At 54.6% G+C, this 5,000-nt stretch overlaps 1 non-coding gene across 1 annotated transcript in view; it reads right to left on the bottom strand.

Moving 5' to 3' along the window:
• LOC124771378 overlaps window positions 1-1,160 on the bottom strand; it is a 1,909-nt gene extending 749 nt beyond the window's left edge. The window contains exon 1 of the ribosomal RNA XR_007013391.1: window positions 1-1,160. This exon is cut by the window's left edge and continues 749 nt beyond it. This is a non-coding gene — a ribosomal RNA (small subunit ribosomal RNA).
• Window positions 1,161-5,000: the final 3,840 nt, after the last annotated feature.

Genomic DNA, 5,000 nt, shown 5'->3' with positions numbered 1-5,000 from the left:
TCGGAGGAACTGCGGCGGATCGCTGGCTGGCATCGTTTATGGTTAGAACTAGGGCGGTATCTGATCGCCTTCGAACCTCTAACTTTCGTTCTTGATTAATGAAAACATACTTGGCAAATGCTTTCGCTTCTGTTCGTCTTGCGACGATCCAAGAATTTCACCTCTAACGTCGCAATACGAATGCCCCCGCCTGTCCCTATTAATCATTACCTCGGGTTCCGAAAACCAACAAAATAGAACCGAGGTCCTATTCCATTATTCCATGCACACAGTATTCAGGCGGGCTTGCCTGCTTTAAGCACTCTAATTTGTTCAAAGTAAACGTGCCGGCCCACCGAGACACTCAATAAAGAGCACCCTGGTAGGATTTCAACGGGGTCCGCCTCGGGACGCACGAGCACGCACGGGGCGGTCGCACGCCTTCGGCTCGCCCCACCGGCAGGACGTCCCACGATACATGCCAGTTAAACACCGACGGGCGGTGAACCAACAGCGTGGGACACAAATCCAACTACGCGCTTTTTAACCGCAACAACTTTAATATACGCTATTGGAGCTGGAATTACCGCGGCTGCTGGCACCAGACTTGCCCTCCAATAGATACTCGTTAAAGGATTTAAAGTGTACTCATTCCGATTACGGGGCCTCGGATGAGTCCCGTATCGTTATTTTTCGTCACTACCTCCCCGTGCCGGGAGTGGGTAATTTGCGCGCCTGCTGCCTTCCTTGGATGTGGTAGCCGTTTCTCAGGCTCCCTCTCCGGAATCGAACCCTGATTCCCCGTTACCCGTTACAACCATGGTAGGCGCAGAACCTACCATCGACAGTTGATAAGGCAGACATTTGAAAGATGCGTCGCCGGTACGAGGACCGTGCGATCAGCCCAAAGTTATTCAGAGTCACCAAGGCAAACGGACCGGACGAGCCGACCGATTGGTTTTGATCTAATAAAAGCGTCCCTTCCATCTCTGGTCGGGACTCTGTTTGCATGTATTAGCTCTAGAATTACCACAGTTATCCAAGTAACGTGGGTACGATCTAAGGAACCATAACTGATTTAATGAGCCATTCGCGGTTTCACCTTAATGCGGCTTGTACTGAGACATGCATGGCTTAATCTTTGAGACAAGCATATGACTACTGGCAGGATCAACCAGGGAGCTGCGTCAACTAGAGCTGAGCAGCCGGCCGCCCGGGAGTGTGTCCCGGGGGCCCGCGCGAACACGCAAGCGTCCGCTCAATCATTCTGCAAACAGGAGGAGGCTGAGCTCCCCTGCACAATACACCTCGAAACCCTCTCAGGTCCCGGCGGCGCGCAGCGCCGTCCCAAGTACTTGGTCGGGTTCGAGAGAGGCGCAATCGCCCGGAGTTAGGCGAGTAGACGCTTTCGGTGCGACCACCCGTGCTCCCAACTGAGCTTGCCGCTGCCGACAGAGGCCCGGGAGCGTGCTGTCGTGGCATTGCCGGCGGGAGACAACACGCGCCACCTACGGTGACCGGCAGCTCCAACGCCAGCGCCACAGAAGGACAAAAGCCCCACTTGGGTGCCGAAGCGAACTCTCCCAGCACAGCGCACGCGCCAACACATCCGCACAGCTGCGATACAAACCACCAGCGAGAACCGCTGGGGCGACCGAGCAGCAGACGGCGTCGCGGCGCCGAGCGCCGGGCGGCGGCGCATCCTCAACGCACACAGTCCTCAATCGGACCAGCACACTGAAGATGTCCACCGCGCTTCGCACCGGGCCCGCGAGGACCTACTTTGGCCGCACGGCGCCGCGCGCAGGGTGCGCCGGCGCGCAGCTGCGACGCCTGCCGCGTCCGTCGGCCGGCGCGCCTGCCACTGGCCGCCCCCACCAGCCGGCTGTAGCGCGTGCGCCCACGCACCGCGCGGCCAGCACGCCGGGAGGCGCCCCCTCACCGGCCGGGGACGGTCCCACCCAGCCACCGCCGCGTATCGCTTCACACCCAGATGCCGTTCAGTTTCGTCGGCATGGTGGGTATCGCTGGAACAACCGGTTAGTACCTCAACCTATCGTCGCCATCACCGATTCACCCCTAGCGAGAACAACCGCACCACAACAGGTTACCATTTGTTCATTTGCGTAACTTCACCAGAAAACGCAGGCGTCCATCGCCATTTGCAACTTCCACGATTATTGCATGCCTGTGTCAGGTGTCACGCCACACTACGTCTGCCCACATACACGCAACAAAATGTGCACGCCTAGACAATACGTGGAAGGTGGCCCCCGTACGTATGCGATGTCCATTGCTCGAACGACTGTCAACCGGCCTCTGTAGCATGTCGCAGATATGGAACGCGGTGCACCATGCCATCACGGTGTGTGAGGAGAGACGACTAGGTCCGAATACATCAACAGACAGCTCATGCTGATCGCCATCCACGGCGTCCGTTCCTCCCACACGTCTCTATGGCGTACCACACTGCAATCCAGCTCTCATAGGGAGACGACACGTAGCTGCGTGCACAATATTTGCACTGTATGGTCCGCCGTTTTTGGGCGCAGTCGTTGTACGGTCACACATGTGCCACGATGTATCATTCAGTACATAAGGACGAATGTGCAGTACAGATTGTGGTTTACGCGTACGACATTAGCGGACAGTTGACACAGGCCGCACCACAACGTAGCCTGAGTACGTCGCATGCGGAGGGCATTGAACATGCAAAGTTCTCACCAACCAGCTTGCGAAGGCAGGGGGCAAGGTGGGGACGTGGGGAGGGGCGGCATGTACGTCCTGCTGCCATCCACATTACAGTGTACAGCAGGAGCATGTGGAAAGTGAGCAAGACTTGCAAGGTGTTTAACATGAAGCGATACACAGGGGAGCGGGGAGTGCGAGTAGCGAACTATATTGCGAGGGTTGCGGGTGGGCAACACTACACTAATTGAACGAGTCGTATAACAATTACAGAGCAGGTTTAGGCGACAACGTGGGTTACGTTAGGCGACAACGTGGGTTACGTTAGGGGACAACGTGGGTTACGTTAGGGCACAACGTGGGTTAGGTTAAGGCACAACGTGGGTTAGGTTAAGGCACGACATGGGTTAGGTTAAGGCACGACATGGGTTAGGTTAAGGCACGACATGGGTTAGGTTAAGGCACGACATGGGTTAGGTTAAGGCACGACATGGGTTAGGTTAAGGCACGACATGGGTTAGGTTAAGGCACGACATGGGTTAGGTTAAGGCACGACATGGGTTAGGTTAAGGCACGACATGGGTTAGGTTAAGGCACGACATGGGTTAGGTTAAGGCACGACATGGGTTAGGTTAAGGCACGACATGGGTTAGGTTAAGGCACGACATGGGTTAGGTTAAGGCACGACATGGGTTAGGTTAAGGCACGACATGGGTTAGGTTAAGGCACGACATGGGTTAGGTTAAGGCACGACATGGGTTAGGTTAAGGCACGACATGGGTTAGGTTAAGGCACGACATGGGTTAGGTTAAGGCACGACATGGGTTAGGTTAAGGCACGACATGGGTTAGGTTAAGGCACGACATGGGTTAGGTTAAGGCACGACATGGGTTAGGTTAAGGCACGACATGGGTTAGGTTAAGGCACGACATAGGTTAGGTTAAGGCACAACATAGGTTAGGTTAAGGCACAACATAGGTTAGGTTAAGGCACAACATAGGTTAGGTTAAGGCACAACATAGGTTAGGTTAAGGCACAACATAGGTTAGGTTAAGGTACAACATAGGTTAGGTTAGGTTAGGTTACACGTTGTTGTAAGGAAAGGTGTAGGGGGGGGGCGGGGGCGGCAGGTTCGTTGATAGTGATTATAGTAAGTGAATGCTTGTGACATGATCAGATTTGTCACGTCAGGATGCACCTTTGGCTTATTAGAGGCGGCGCTCCAATTCTATGCTTGTGTCAGACCTGTGTCTTTGACTCATGTCATTGTTTGTGCGCTGTGACAGGAGGTACTATTGTGATGTTGGGTGCACCGTTGTATAGGACATGTGTGGGTGTTGGTGCCTGATCTGCGCAATGGTGGATGTCGAAAGGGTGGGATATTGTATTTTCCGCATGGACCTCCTGGTCTGGTTGTGATAGTGTGGATTGTGTAATGTGGCGGAGAGGATGCACTGGATGTTGTTCCATGCTGGTGCTTACATATTGTATGTGCGCCCGTTAGAAGCAGAGAGTGGTGCGTGATCAGAGTGGCTGGCTGACGTGTGGTTCCCATTGTGGGCAGACTCTTTCAGCATGTATACGGACAGTTGTATATATATTCTGTAGTTTGATGGCTCTGCATTGATTACTAATCAGCGCCGTGTGTACGGGTAATCTGGTTCCAGTCCAAAATGTTCCATCTGTGTACATTAGTGACAAAGACTCCCCTCATGCAGTGGGGCTCGGTCTGTTATAACTCTTCCGCGTAATATATTTGCCCCACGTTTTTGCGACTGCGAGTGCGAGTGCAACGCGCATGGGGACCGACATGCTGATGGCTCGGTATCGGACGCCGTACAGTGAGCAACGCGATCGCGTCTCTCGCTCGTAAGTGGTACAGGTCGCGGCTCATGTATAGGGACAGCGGGAATGTCGCATATTGGCAATAACTCTTCATGAAACGCACGTTATAGGGGTGGATTGCACTTTACGAGTGCGGGAAACGTCCGCCGTTCATCCGCTGGAGGTGCGCGTTTGGCGGTTGGGGTGGTGCACGAACGGGTGCGGGTGGAGTCATTGCCGGTCCACGGCTTCGTGCGGCAGAGCCACTGGAGATTGGGTGCTATGGTCGACAGAGGCTGCAGGCTTTGTGGGTGGCGTCGAAAGGCGGGCACTGTGGCGCCATCGCTGTCTTAATCGGCTTGGCGTCGCATAGATGGCGGTATCGTCGTTGGAGGAGGTCATGTTGCGGGAGACCTACAGATGGCGGTATGTTTTGTGGTGCGGACGTAGTGTTGTCAGATGCGCATAGATGGCGGTATTGCATGTGGTGTCGCCCTATTTTCATAGAT

The sequence above is a fragment of the Schistocerca piceifrons genome, unplaced genomic scaffold (genome assembly GCF_021461385.2).
Source record: "Schistocerca piceifrons isolate TAMUIC-IGC-003096 unplaced genomic scaffold, iqSchPice1.1 HiC_scaffold_936, whole genome shotgun sequence".
NCBI classification, from domain to species: Eukaryota; Metazoa; Arthropoda; class Insecta; order Orthoptera; family Acrididae; genus Schistocerca; species Schistocerca piceifrons.
Note: the sequence above shows the minus strand (reverse complement) of the source record. Positions and strands in the feature narration are given on the sequence as shown.